Genomic DNA, 15,225 nt, shown 5'->3' on the forward strand with positions numbered 1-15,225 from the left:
CTGGGTAGCTCTTCCTCCAGACTCCTGAAATGACACTTGTGCTGTGGTGCTGCTTTGCTGGCCAGCAAAAGTCGGTACAGTGGAAAAGCTCTGGCTCCCAGCGCTGCAGCTGCTGCAGTTGGGTACCGTTCTCCTGGCAGGAAAGGACATTTCATGCAAAACCTACTGCTCATCCCTTCCTCAGGACTATGAAAATAGTCTAAAAAGCACTTTGAACTCCTCTGGTATGAAAGGCACCAGAAGAGTACAAAATATTCCTCTCCCCCGTGGCAGAGGATGTCACACGAGTCTCTTCAAGACCACAGGAAGTCGTTTCTCTGCAAGAAAGCTGCCCCTCCTCACACAGGAAAAATGATGTGTGATGCTCTGCCAGGCTCAGGATGAGCAGTCCCCTCTGACCTCTTCCTTGCCTTTCGCATGGTGGCCATGCACGCCCCAGGCTGCATACCTCCTGGGTTGGAGGAAAGTAATGGCAGTAGAGGATACCAATTCAGGGCAATTACCTTGGCTACTGTGAAACAGCACATCTTCCCCAACAGTATCACTGTCTGTGAGAACCTCTCCCATGTGCTGACTACTTGCTCTGTGAAAAATACATTTACATTTCTATTTACATTTCCTTCAAACTGATCAGATTTGAGCATGGCAATTATGTGATCTTGTACAACAGAAGCCTTCCCAGCCATGTTGGTGGCACTGGGAGCTGTATGAATGCAGAGGAATGGGCAGCCTTGGAGGAGATGCAGGTGACCACAAGAGAAGCCAGGAAGAGAAAAACCAATAGTTTCAAGCAGTGGTTGCTCATGCTGCCCAATTAAGTTCCTTTGCAGAGCAAAAGTTAGTGAGAGATCCTGGTGGGTTAAAAAAGGGTGCATGATGGGAACTGCTCTGACTTCCAAACACAGAAAGAAATGGGGTAACCACTAAGGGCAGAGAAAACACCATGGTCTATGGGGTTCTGGGCTCTTTGCAGTGGGTTTTACAACTGGCTTTCTTCTAAGGATGAAGTGCAAGAAAGTTCCATCTCTGTGTCGCACGTTACTGCTCCGATCATTAATGATACAGTTTACAGTGATGTGGTTTGGACTGCTGAAACACATCAGATTCTACAGCACAGACTTAGGAGCTGTTGGAGCACAGACAGGAGAGCAATGATTTGCACTTCCAGGGTGAGAAAGAAACCAGAAGCTGCCTTTGACATTCATACACATACAGCCTGTTAGAAAATGCAAGAAGAACAGTGTCCTTAGAGGAAGAGCCATCAGCTCAGCATCATCTTTGTAATCAATCTTCCATATTTTCTCTCGAATGAACTTCTGATGCAAGAAGTCCAAAAAGATAAACTAATTCTAATGTATTTGCTCTTTCACAACATTTAGGTAGACGAGGGACCAAACAGTAGGACAGGTGAACAACCCATGTGCCCTTGGAACAAACAGCATCAGCTTCACCATCCCTTCAGTAGCAATTTCTCTTTCTTGCATCTTCCCCTCTCCCAGTCCTAAATGGTGGGTCCAAGGGAAATCACTGGCAGAGACAAGAGAAAAAAAACTAGAGAACCAGTGTTACCAGTGTTCCCAAATCCTGTGCACTCTTTCATGTCTTCCTGGTAACAAAGCAACTAACATCAGCCTGCTTCAGGGCTGGCCTGGGTCTCACCACGGCTGCTTCCAACCCCAACTCAGCCAGAACCAACCTGCATGGACTCCCTACGCTTCCCCCAGGTCCTGAAAAGGATCCTCATCATGCCCTTGAGCTCAGCCAAACCAGCAAAGCATTGAGACAAGTGAGCAGCACAGGGCAGTGTGAGCACTCAGCCAGCCCAAGGCAGAAGGCTGAGACATTTCACACCACTGCTGCCAATGTCTCCACTGCCGGCAGGAACACTGTGGGGCCACGACAGGAAATTGGGTCTTAATCACCATCTCACTTTTCATTCCCCACTTCAGTTCTGATATTTTAGCAGCTGCTGTGAGCTGGCTCCGCACTTTCAGATGAGCAGCCGTTGGGGCACAGGGTTTAGCTTGAGTGTTTTCAGGCTGCCACTCCAAATGCAAAGAGAAAAATGAAGCTGGGGGAGGCTCAGGGTAGTGATCTGACAGCAATCAAGGCTTTAAGACACAACCAAACAAGCACCAGTCTCTTGCACAGGCTGACACTGCCTGGGACATGCAGCCAGGCTGGTGAGGCTATATGGGCAGGACACTGGCACTGTGCAGACCTACTGACTGGGCTTGCTGCCCACTTAAGACAGCTGTGTGACATGGTCCAATGCAGATGTGTCTCCAGGTGCTTCCCCTCCTCCTTGTTCAGAGTACATCTATAGATCTACTGCAATAGCAGGGCCAGCTGTAGCAGCTTCCTGCTCAAGCTCTGCAGCAGCCATGGAGAACCCCTCTTGCAAAGGGGGAATCTGCTGCCACCATAACCAGCGCAGATGGCAGAGCCAGCCCCAGGCACCTGGACCAGGGATCATCTGGAAGGGAGAGGGTGCTGGGACCTGGAAAGAGACACAGCCAGAGTTCAGTGGCACAACCATCCCTGTGCACCAGTGTAAGAATGCTGACAAAGTGCCCATCAGCCTGCCTATACTCCCATGGCCTGTGGACCTCCAGAAGGCAAGTGTTAAAATTATGAAATCCTTGAGCCAAGACAGAAAACAACCTTTGCCACAAAACTAATTAAATCTTTGAGGAAAAGGACAGTATTTAGTGTCTCCATACTGCCTCAAACAACACTATTCCTGAAAAGATCCCATGTGCCATGGCCTCAAGTCCTACTTTGCCTCCTCATCACATCCACGAGTCACAGATGCAGTAGGTGCACAGACTGTGGGTGACTCAGCCACTGCCAAATTGCAAATGACCTAGAGGAGTTATCCCTTCTCCAAGCTGGCCTTCATCTGACCACCATCTTTATCAGAAATGGAAAGTTAGCTGCAAGAAGGGCCCACTGCCTACTAAACTTGCTTTAACACCTCCCTCTCTCCCCAGACAGCTCACCACAGCCTGGGGCATGAGCTCTGCTGCAGCAGGTGTAGGATTCGGCTCACCTACCCTAGAGCTATTCAAAGTATCGTACCTAGTCAGAGTGCGCTGGCTGGGGCATGCCACATCTCATCAAAGAAAGGTGTTTGCAGCCTTGGCATCCGCATCCAAACAAGTTGGCACCAGGTGTTTTTGCAGGTGATCAAGAATCTGCCACACAGCCACAGAAGATGAAGGTGCAATTTGTCCCATTCATCAGGTCCATCACACCTTAAACCCTGTGGACAATGTTCACTACATCTCCCCTGGCTGCAGCATAAACCAAAAGCTGCACTGCTGACCTACATGGGGGAGAGGGTGCCATGAGATGACTCCCACCTTGCCAACCAGTCAAATGTAAAAAAGCAGACACTTCCAGAGGGCAAAACTGCTCTCAAAGCCTAACTTCAGCACCTGACATGTCACTGCGTCCACCTCAGTGCACTTCCAGTCCTTAATCCTCCACTGCCTCAGTAAGGGGAGGCAGAATAGAAATGCCCCATTTCAGCTTCCCACCTGATGCTCCAGTTCCCCCAGTAAGCAGAGATGGGTTTGTGCTCATACAGAGCAAGGGATAAGGGGCAGATGCACATTAGCTCATCCTTAGCCCTGCCTCTGTGGGTAGCAGCTTTTGGCAATCAGGTAGGTTGGGAACTAGGGAACTAGGAGCAGCAATGTCTCAAACAGCTCCACCGGGATTCATTTCACATGAGGATGGTTATCAGAGCATGCAGACAAGTAGTACCTTCAGCACAGCTGTATTAATACATCTCAGTAAGACTCCCTGAGACTCCAAGACAGAAAATGCCACATGGGCAGCTAATTTCCACCTAACAGCACATTATCCTCTGGCAGAAGTTATAGACTGCAAGTGCTTCATGAGCCATTTGCAGGAACATTAGTAGGCACTATTGAGGAGCTCAGAAACTTAATTATCTCTTTTAAAATGACCCCTGTGATTTAAAAACCTATTTGGACTTCAGGTGCCCTGGGATCTGTAATCCCTGATCTAGTTGCTCAGCTGGCACAATCTTGAAGTTACCATACAGGCCACTCACATTGCTATAAACTGTTCTACCTACTCACCAAACCCTACAACATGGCCCCAAATCCACCATCCCAAACTGACAGAGAGAGAAGCAAAACCCCAACAACCACTTGCTTATCCACTACCTGACTGAGCTTCCCAAATGGTGGCAAGGGTACAAATCCTCTTTACTGGGGTCAGCAAACTTTCAGCATGAATAAATGTCCAAGCATCTTTAGACATTATATATATATATATATGTATATATATATATACATAGGGAAGTTATTATGCTTCTCGGAAACTTTTTGCAATACTCTTACCAAGGCTCAACAGCAGTTTTTAGAGCCTGGTGGTAGTTCACAGCTTGAAGCAAGACACACCACACAAAAACCCTATTACTAATAATGGTCTGCAGGGCTGGAAAGCCCCTATGCCTCTCTCAGCCTCAGTGCTGTGCTGAGGTGACACGCCTGGGTACTCGATTTGAATATGTATGGCTGAGACCACCCACGGGGAAGCACAGATCCTGCCTCCGAGCTGCTATACTGACCCCAGTGACACAAGGTGAATGGGGCAGGGGCAAGTGTTCTCATTTCTCTATCCCAAAAATATTTCCACCAAGTGATGGTTAAGAGCATTCATCAGAGATTCGGGGCTTTTTTAGGTACGTCAGTGCAGGAGGATATGCCCAAAGTGGAAGAACACGCTGGTAAAATTCCTGATGCCCTGACCCTTGCATTCACTGACTGATGCTACACGATCCCCAAAAGTCTAACTCCCACCCTTTCTACCAAGACCAACATCAGATTATCACTAAAAAAAATTTAGTCCTGAGGTATTTTCATAACATGTGAATATCTGTGACGCAGAGCCTAAATGGAGGAGGCCTTAAAGGCATTTTCTACTTTACGGGGCAGGGACCTAACTGAGACTATGTTACAAGCCATCATGCAGGGGGTTCTGCTGGAGCCAGATGCAATATATGTTTTTTATTTCACACATGAGCAGGACCCAGCTCTTTACTCCAAATTGCTGGAACATTCTGAAGAACAGAAGCTCCAATGAATGGATCAAAGTAACAAAATCACAGAACCACAGAATGGTTTGGGTTGTAAAGGACCTTCAAGGATCATCTAGTCCAACCCCCCTGCTATGGACAGGGACATCTCTCACTAGATCACATTGCTAGGAGCTCTGTCCAGCTTAACCTTGGACACTTCCAGGGACGGAGCATCCACAGCTTCTCTGGGTAACCAGCTCTAGTGCCTCACCATCCTCACAGTAAATGCTGAGACCCAAATCATGCTGTTGGGACACAGCACAGATCCTCAAGCAACGTTTTTTCATCCTGGGCTCTGGTTCATGTTTGCTGAGAAATCATGTGCAGCACCTGACACATCTCCACTGCCCCACTGGAAGGTCCTGACCGAGGCTACTGCTGGTGAAAGGGACATAGTGCTCAAGCCACAGCTTCTCAGTCATAGCCCAGCACCTTCATGGAAACCAAACATCCTCGGCCGTTTAAGGATGGTGTGAACCAAAGGTGATGCCCAGGAGTGTGGTACAGGCGGGGTCCCAGCCATCCCCAGTGACACCACCCACACACAGGTAGGTACATCAGGCAGAGCCACATATGCTGCCATCACTGTCATGGCCCACGCCGCAATGCTCCGTTGAAAAATTTCTCCTTTTAACTCCACATTTCCCTCATTGCTGTATGGTCCTTTGCACCCATCCAAGCTAAAGCCACCTCGATCCCCAGCCATCCCATGTGGGTTAATGCCTCCCCAGCAGCTCCATACTCCTCACCTCCACAGCTCAGCTCCTTTTGCATCTCCCCCAAGGGCAGGTTCCTTTGTCTTGCTCATCACTTCTCAAATCTCACCATCTACTGCTCACACAGCCTTGAAGCCAGTGGTTTTGGAAGCAGAGGGAGGTTCAGACACATGCTCTCAGATAGCCTGCAAATTCGTCCCTGAATGTAGCAATTCCAGGGCCTCCCATGGAGCTGAGTACCTTGGACACAACTCTCGCTTGCCATGGAGTCAATGTTTTCTTTCTTTGCACTTTACTGCAGACAGTATTCTGCCCTTAATGATTCAAAAGTAACATGCTTCAACAGCAGTTGCCTTACCTGTTTTTGCACCTTCTGGTTTATTCTACTGAAGAAGGGGTATAATGGCTCTGAAAAAACACAAACAAAACAAAAAGACCCAAAGAATCGAGGAAAGTCACTAATGGCATCTATTAAAAACACAAATATTGTATGTCCTGGAGAAAAGCTATAAAGCTGCAGCCTTTCAACACTAGCTTTCATTTCAAGGTGACATGAGCTGCCCCATACCCTATACCCCATGAGGGAAGCAAAAGTACCCCTGAAGTACCCCTGTGAACCCTTTAGATGGACAAACCTAGGAGAAAAAGTGCCAGAGACCCAAAGAACATTCACGGAAAAGCATGGATAGTGAAATTAAGGTTCCTGGCTCTTGGCATCACACTACAGCAGTTATAAAACAGGATATCCATCTCAGCAGCACAGCTATCAATACTCCAGCATGAGTCATCTGCAATACTTATCTAATGGTGAGTAAGCTGCTCCTGTCGGTCATACTTTCCAGATAAATCTGTGAAGAAAACAAGAAGGAAGAAAAAAAACTATCAGAATGTGTTATCAAAGAAATAAAATGTAGGGGGTGGTATCTGGTCAGCAAGACAGCACCCAAAGTGGCAGAGGGAAAGGTGGTTTGGGGGTCACTGGATGAAACATACACACCAGAAGCTCCAAGACAAATATTAGGGTCCATATGGAGTATGAGTGAAGTACCACTAAATCAACCATAATGTGATCCTTCCTGCTGGTGGATGCTTCAGCCAACACCTATGGCAGGGGCTGTACATGACACAGCTTTTTGGACTGGGACTCCAGCATGCAGACGTGTCAGTCTGGGGGTTTGTGCCCATCACTTCCTTGCTTGGCAGTGAGGGATTGTCCAAGTGAGGATACAGTGCTCAGGAAGAGTTGCTTGGGGTCAGTGTCTTTAGCATCCCCAACAGCAGGGAAACCCCAACCCAGCCACACACTGGGTGTAAAACAATCCTGAACATGGGGGATGCTTCCTCACCTCCCCTTGTTTTAACTAAAGCACAACTAAATTGCAAATAATTTAGTGATGAGAATAATGACAAAAAAGATAAAGACACCTTCTTTCAAGTCTGCTTGATGAAAGCAACCCTGAATGACCACACAGGCTCATTTGCACGCGACCTTTGTGTTCACTGCCTGCCTGTGCCTTGTAGACTCTGGTGAACCACAGGAGCTGAGGCCAAGCCTTAGAGAACTTTCTCACAGAGAAATTGCTGCTGGGGAAGTGGAGGAAATACCCCAAGGGTCTCCCAAGGGAGGATAGGTTTCTCACAGAGATTTCAGAGAGAAGCTGGGGAGCGGGGGCTGTGAGGAGGAAAACTCCAAACACCTCCCCAACTTCACATACCAGAAAGTGAGAGAAAATCCCAGGTGTGAATCACCCTGTGCTGGTATCTCAGAGCCACTAAAGTGTTTCACACAGGCTGCCATGCAGGCTCCTCCCAGAACAGAGGAGCCTATTTGCTGTTCTTGCAGCCCAGCTGTGAGTCTTAGTGGGCAAGGGGATCCCAGGGTGGGCACAATGCTTCTGTCAGCTTGCCTGCAAGTGGGGAGAGGCACAAGAGCATGGCTGTGGGAACCAACACAGATCCACCAAACCCCAAGACCTCCACACCCAAGAGTGAAGCCTGAGATGGCCACCTTTGTCTCCTCCTGCCTGGAAGGGATAGAAAATAAGAGCTCTTGACAGGGCTAGCATTTCATAGAATCACAGAATGGTTTGGGTGGGAGGTTGACCTTAAAGATCATCTTGTCCAAATCACCTGCCATGGGCAGGGACAGTTTCCAGGCACAGTAGACCAGGTTGCTTAAAGCCTCATCCAATCCGGTCTTGAGCACTTCCAGGCATGGGGTATCTACAACTTCTGTGAGCAAACTGTTACAGCATCTCACCACCCTCATCATAATAAAATTTATTCCTCCTGTCCAAACTAAACCCAGCTTCTTTCAGTATAAAGCCATTCCCTCTTGTCCTATCCATTCCTTGTAAAAACTCCCTCTTCAGACCTCTTGTGGCCCCTTTAGGTGTTCTGAAGTCTCCCCAGAGCCTTCTCCTCTCCAGGCTGAACGACCCCAGCTCTCTCAGCCTTTCCTCACAGGCGAGATGCTCCAGCATCTGATCATCCCTGTGGCCTCCTCTGGACGTGCTAAAACAGGCCCATGTTTCTCTCATACTGGGGACCTACTGCTGGGCCAATTTCACACTGCACCCCCAGCACTGCCTAGGGTGACCTCTGTTTTCCCGACCTGCCCTGGGGACAAAGGCAGGTGTCAGACAAATGCAGGAACTGACGCAGTCAAGAACAAGCTAGACTGTGTTTTTCCTCTGGGTTAAATTTTGTTCAAGTCAGTGCTGCAGTGCTGCAAGATCACGTGCAGCCAGGCAGCAAGAGCAGGGCTGGGACAGAAATCAGTTTGAGAGATTAAAGGCAGTGGCACTGGCACGCTCACACCAGGTGAAAAGGGCCACATAACCACACCCTCACATAGCCACTCTCAGCACTTAATTTTATCAGCCTTGGAATAAAAGTGATCCTTTCATTGGAGCACAGGCTCTGTTATGGGGACAGCCACTTAGGAATAAAACCAGGCCAACCTAATCTTTCCTGAAATCTCAAACTTGTTTTCATATACACATTTTTCTTCCCTTTTATTTTTTTTTTAATAGGATTTAGAAGGGACTCCCTGGCAGATGAACTCCACAAGCATCCACCTCAGGCAAACACATAATCCTGCCCAGAAACAAACCAAACACCTTAAACCAAACACTCTTATTAAAAATCTTCCCCAGAAATTAGAAACTTTCCTTTTATGTTTAGACTAATTACCACCATAACAGGTGAGATCCATTTGCTCCTGAAGCATCAGCATCCTTCTGTCTCAGCAGGTTGTCCATCTCCTCCCTGACACACGTACTGGGCTGAACAAGCAACCTGCTGCTCCAGACCTTCCCATCCCAGGTCTTACTGTCCACCTCTTCCCATTTGCATTTATCTGAAGAACGTAAGAACTGGACCCAGTAAGCACTCTTGGGGAAAGCAACTTGCCTCTGAGAAACCCTCATGTTTTTCTAGGCTCTCCTCTAAGACCTCCCTACTAGAGTTTTTTAATTCTGAGTTTGGGGCTTGGTTTGGTATTTTTTTGTTTCAGTTATGCTGTATGATCAAAATTGCCTTTAAAATGTCTAAACATGCATTTCATACAAAATTAGTATACATGGAAGAGGTGGAAAAACTGTCATATCTTCTTGCCAAGATGCAAATGAAGTGCTGAGTAGGAACTGAACTGGCCACAGATGTAACCTAGCCCTGTCACTGCTTTGGAGCATGTGTGATACAATATTAGACCCAAATTAGGAGATTCCTGCAAATGAAAACACCATTTTGCCAGCTCAATTTTTGGGTTAAAGAAAAAAAAAAAAAAAAAAGAGAGGTTTATTTGGTCTAATACAGCATTTAGCCTAGCCAGTTTTGTGGGAATAAAAAGAACAAAATCAATAATAACCTATGTAGCAACTTATTACAGTTCTGCACATTTCTATCAGTAAATAAACGTAGCTGTATTACAAGGATTGCCCATCTGTATTATGATACAAAGGCAAACAAATGTGCACTGCCAGCTTTGGACCAAGGCTCTGGAATTTACAGAAGCAAGGAAAAATCAACAGGGGCTTTGCCTGAATAAAGACCGCTGGTTTAAGCATACATGTCTTGTGCCAGTGTTCAGTGAACCAGCTTGGCTTGCATGCGTGTGTGCACAGTTAAAGATAACCATCACAATATATTTATATCAAAGAGGGAGAGCAAAAAAAAACCTTGCATGCAAAACATGGTGACGTTCACACAGATCTTGCAGATCAGGAGGCAACCGAGAAGTGCTCTCACAAGAGGTCACAGCTCTCGAGTTAATAGCCCTCTGACGTGGGCCTTTTCTGAAACTCTGAAACGGGAGCTCATTTGGCTGCCTCTACAACTGCTGTTATACACAGAGCTGGTGCAAAAGTCACATAGCAAGCATGCAGTGAGGTGATGCATAACAGCAGTCACCCAGCTCTTCATTTCCTGCATACTAGTGAACATTTCTGGGTTCCTTATTTTGGGCTTGGAAGTTTGCAGATTGGATTCTTAAAAGAAAATGTGTGAAAATAGTCTTCTCCTTACTACTAATGTGCCTGTTTGCTTAGGTAGCACCTTTGTGCTGGTACTGGTGAAGCAATTGTGTTTTTAATGGAGCAAAATTGCAGTCACTGGTGGAATTCAAGAGAACTGCAGCTCAGCATCATCTCCTCTGCAGTCATCTTCTGGATTTGCATCTGGTTTGGTCACTCAGCTCCATGCAGCTGTTCCAAGTACACAACTCAATCCCTACAGTAACTAGTAATTCTCTTGGGGTGTAAATATAGCTGTCACCTAAGACGTTTGCAGCCATTAATTAAATTTCCAGCTCTAGGTACTGTGAGATGTTATCTCTCTTCGAAAGCAGCAGCCTTGACTCAGCACACGCCAGAGAGAGGGAGAGACCTTGCTTCTTCACTTTCTTGAAAGGTCAGCAAGGGAACGCCCCGGAAACCCTGAGTAGTAACACCTCGTCCTTAACCCAAGTACAGGCGCTGTGTTTAGGCAGCTGACTGATCACAAGAGCTACAAGGACACGTGCCTGCTCAGCAGCAACCAACTGGAAATGCGGATGCCTTTTATTAGCCACCCTTGTATTTAGCTTGGCTCGGAAAAGCGTGCTGCTCCACTGGTGGGTCCTGCAGCGTATGGAAGAGCAGTTATTAGGGAAGCTAATTACAAACAACGTGGCTACTTAGAGGGCTAAAAATAGTGTGGTGTATTAATAGATGGAGTGAAAACTGGGACACGGAAGATGACGATTCTGGTCTCGAGCGCAGCAACATCCTACGTGATCTTGGGTAATTCTCTTCATCTGCGTGTTTTGTTTTCACAGTTTACAAAGCAGGCAGGAAAACCTCTTCTCAGAAAAGCTGAAGCTGAATTCCTCAGCATCCAGGAGCACTCAGAGGTCCTCTCTTGAATCTCCACACAAGTGGAAAACACTCCTGTGTCAGCCAAACTGGCTCCGTGACAATAATTTCACACCATTTATGTGGCAACTCAGGTGACAGTTCCCAGAAAGCTGTAACATTTACCTTGAATACTTGAGTTCACTAGTCACTGATCAAAGGAATGCAGCCTTTGGAAACAGTTTCCAGTTGACCTGGTGCTGTTGGAGCACAGTGGCAAGTGACGCCCTCGGTGCCTGCCACCGATCTGCAGACAGGAAGACCATTAGAAACAGGGAAGCGTCTGACTCACTTATTCCATGCAAACTTTAGCCAATTTAAAAATCTTTTGATTTGCATCTAGCTAATGACCAGAGACACAAAGACTTGTAATAACATCATAAACCCCTCTGCCTCACCACCAGACAAGCTCAGTCTCAGTCCAGCACCTGAGAGCACACACATGAGAAATCAAGCTCTTCCTTCCCCCTGGTCTGCAGCCTCTCAGGTAATCTAATAACAAAAGCAAACAAGGCCCTGACTACCCTCCCAGGCTGGACAAATACCACTGCTGTGCTGGAGAACATCTGCTGAACAGCAGGACAACACCAGCGATCAGAAGGAAAGGACGCAAGGAGCCACAGCTTGTGTCCCAAACCCCTCAGGTCTCAGAGAAGCTGCAGTGCCAAACCTGGCCAGTCTTGCAGGCACCACGCCCCATCTCCCCAGCTTCCAGGCCTTCTTTGAAACTTCCCAGTGCTGCTGACTACATGCAGGCTAGCAAGATGCGTGCAACCCCTTGTCCATACATGCAAAGCTGTATTTGTGCGGATCAATGCATTGCTCCAGGATGCCAAACTAACCCCTCCACATATATCCCTCTGATACAGCTGTTTCTATGAAAAATAAAAACAAAAGGTCTTCAATAATGATGCAACTGCTCTGTTACAGGAGATCTGCGTGACACCTAATAACTATAACGCAACATACCTTAGTGAGTAAGAAAAGGGAGTGGAAATTTAATGTGCATTTGCAGAGGGATTCATCTATTTATTTAAAACAGAGGGCATGCCTCTGAAATGAGACAATGCAATCCCACGGTCAGTGACCGTTCTACCTTTGCACTGATGTAGAAGAGATAAGACTCTGTGCTTGAGTGTTTTGTTACCTCCTGCTCAAGAGTTCAAGATGCTAAAAAAACACCCGCCAAAAAACAAACAAACAAACAAACAAACAAAAACCACAAAAACAAAAAACCCTACAAGAAAACATAAAAGCCACAAACCATACCAGTTTCAATACAAACAAACAGGAGTGTTTTCTTTAGCCTTTTCTACCATGGAAGGAGTGAGATAAGTGGACCTTTCATATGAGTGTTATGAAAACAGCTGCAAGAAGATAACAAAAATTGAAATATATGTCAGATGCAACTGTCAGCGACTGGCATCTCAGGCTGCAACTGTTCCCACGCTTAATCTCCAAGATGAGCAAACAAAAACATCTAACAGGGCTTCCAAAAATCAGCATCTCTCAGCTGCACAACTGGCTTCCTGACCAGGAGGGGTGGTGGTGGCACCTCCTTAAGTGGAGGTTGAGTCTCAGAGGCAGAGTGCCAAGCAGGAAGAGGAAGGATGGACAGGGGAAGGGAGATACAGGAAGGAGCAGCAGTCTCCTTCCTCCTTGCTCTCATGGTACTGAATTTCTCAAGGCCTCTGCCACCTATTGTGTTTTCTAGTGGACATAAACTCTCTTACCACCCTCAAGAGCAGAAGCTCAGTGAAACTCAAAGATGCTTCAAGTGCCAAGCATGGCCCGACACAGCCTGAGTTCCCCACTGAGCTCCAGCAGCCGCAGGAGAAGACCCAACCCAAGGCTGAGGTGCTGGAACTTCAGCAGGGCTTCAAGCTCCAGATTTACCATGCCGTAACCCTCCTTGGGTTTGGGTGAGGTGTTTTATCTTCCAAAGAACTCCACAGCAGGAGGGATGACCCACTCTTCTGCATTTTGCTACTCATAGGAACTCAGCTGCAGGCCTGCTGCAGCCCAGGACCCGGGCAGACACACAAGGACTGCCCAGCACCGAGGGTCTGTGCTGCTGATGGGTGCTCAGAGGTGGAACTCCACAAACCACCAATGGAAACACGAAAAGAAAGCAGCACCAAGTTATGACCGTGGAAAAAAAGAACAGACACACCTGGTGCATCCTTCTTTTTCACGCACACTTCTTTTTTTATTCTAACCTAGTATTTAATTTTTTTCTAAAGTATCCCCTTACTTTAGGGTAAAGCAATTTGTGGAGATGGAGATGCTCTCTTAAAGCCAATATCTACTGCACCTGTGACAGACCAAAGGAGTTTTATCTATTTAAAAGTAGAGTAAGATGTTTCAAACTGAAAAACTATACAAACTGTCAAAAAAAGTGATTTTTTTTCTTTTCTTAAATAATCACCTAAATCATAAGCAAAGTAAATTAAATAAGGAAGGGGGAAACTTCAGCCAGACATTGGGAAGTATTTAACAACCTCATGCATCCTCCTGTAGGGAAAAACTTCCCATGAGGAGGTCAGCGGCGGGGGAGTGAAGTCACCACTAGCTTCCAAGCCCAGGGCAGCGCTGCCTAATCCGGCGCTGGCAGCATCCTGAGCCACGGATGAGGGGTCATTCCACGCTACTTCCCAGCTCCCTGCCGCGGGATGGGTCTGCCTGACTTCATCGGAAGTGGATCCCCCCTTTCCTTGCTCCCCCTCCGGCCCCCCATTCATGTTGGGAAGGAGCCTGGCAAACCCTGGGGGGATTACAAGGCAGGGGAAGCAGGAGGTTAAAACGCTCTGAGGCCCCTTTCAGTCTAAAAGACAAAGTAATCTCGAAGCTAAAACAGATGCTTTGCTGAAAATAAAGAGTCGTTTACACAATTCTCAAAGAGAAGCCAAAAAATGATAATACTGTACAGTCCCGGGAAACTGAGAGCATCCTGTTCTTATAAACAGCTACAATACTCGTGTCTACAATAACGTTATTGCAGCATTTTGAAATGATGCTAAAAAATTACGTTTGTTATTTGAAGGATGACTTTGAGATGAGACCATGCTGCTGAATATGATGCAATGAAAGCCCTGAGTTTAAAAAGATATATATTTACAATTTACTTGCATGAGTGACATGAGGACTGACAAGACCAGCCACCCAGGCAAAGGGACAAGCAACTACCCATTTAAATGAGCTCTCCACAAACACAACAAGAGATGCCAAGAAAAAGCCATGGAGAGATTAAGTCAGGAAATGCCCCTTATAAATGCAATTATTGTTGACTCCTGTCACATTTGGTAGGCTGACCTGTTTCCCTGAAGAATCAGAGAGGAGTGATTTTCTGAGAGAATATTTCTGTAGGTTCACTAACGTTTGTCCAGAGCACTTCATGGTGCTTTGATCCAGCTCACCTGTGTAGGTGAAAGGATGCTATACTCAGGCTCTGGGCTCAGTCATTCCTCCACTTCCTTCCTACTGAACCTGCCACCTCTGAGTTGCAGCAGTTGCCAGCAGCGTCTTGGCAGGAGCATGTCTCTGGTGCTGAATGGACTGAAAACATCATGTTTCTTCCCTCTCAACTAACACAAATGGATCAACTGAAATAGGAGATCACAACTTCCAGGATTTCAAGAATCACAAAGTGGTTTGGGTAGGAAGGGAGTTTCAAAGATCATTTAGTTCCAATCCTCCCTGCCATGGGCAGGGACACCTTCCAGTAGACCAGGTTGCTCAAAGCCCCATCCAGCCTAGCCTTGAACACTTCCAGCTATGGGGCATCAACAACTTCTCTGGGCAATCTGTTGCCAGTGCCTCACCACCCCCACAGTAAAAAGTTGTTTCCTTATGTCCAACCTAAACCTGTCATCTCTCAGTCTAAAGCCATTCCCCCTTGTCCTATCACTCCACGCCCTTGTAAAATGCCCCTTTCTAGCTTTCTTGTAGCCCCCTTTAAGTACTGGCAGGCCCTGTAAACTCTTCCTAGAACCTTCTCTTC

General features: G+C 46.8%; 1 long non-coding RNA gene across 2 annotated transcripts in view; it reads right to left on the reverse strand.

Annotated features, from left to right (window-relative positions):
- The window catches only part of LOC136301306 (uncharacterized), an 89,639-nt gene that overhangs the window by 8,493 nt on the left and 65,921 nt on the right, over nucleotides 1-15,225 (reverse strand). The window contains exon 4 of one of the 2 annotated variants that reach the window (XR_010723838.1): nucleotides 6,661-6,680. The exons of the other annotated variant lie outside the window; for it this stretch is intronic. This is a non-coding gene — a long non-coding RNA (uncharacterized lncRNA). Of the gene's footprint in view, nucleotides 1-6,660; nucleotides 6,681-15,225 lie in introns of those variants that run through there. 2 annotated transcript variants of the gene reach the window in all.

Source organism: Chamaea fasciata, unplaced genomic scaffold, assembly GCF_029207755.1.
Source record: "Chamaea fasciata isolate MVZ Bird 193981 ecotype frontalis unplaced genomic scaffold, bChaFas1.0.hap1 SCAF_1, whole genome shotgun sequence".
NCBI classification, from domain to species: Eukaryota; Metazoa; Chordata; class Aves; order Passeriformes; family Sylviidae; genus Chamaea; species Chamaea fasciata.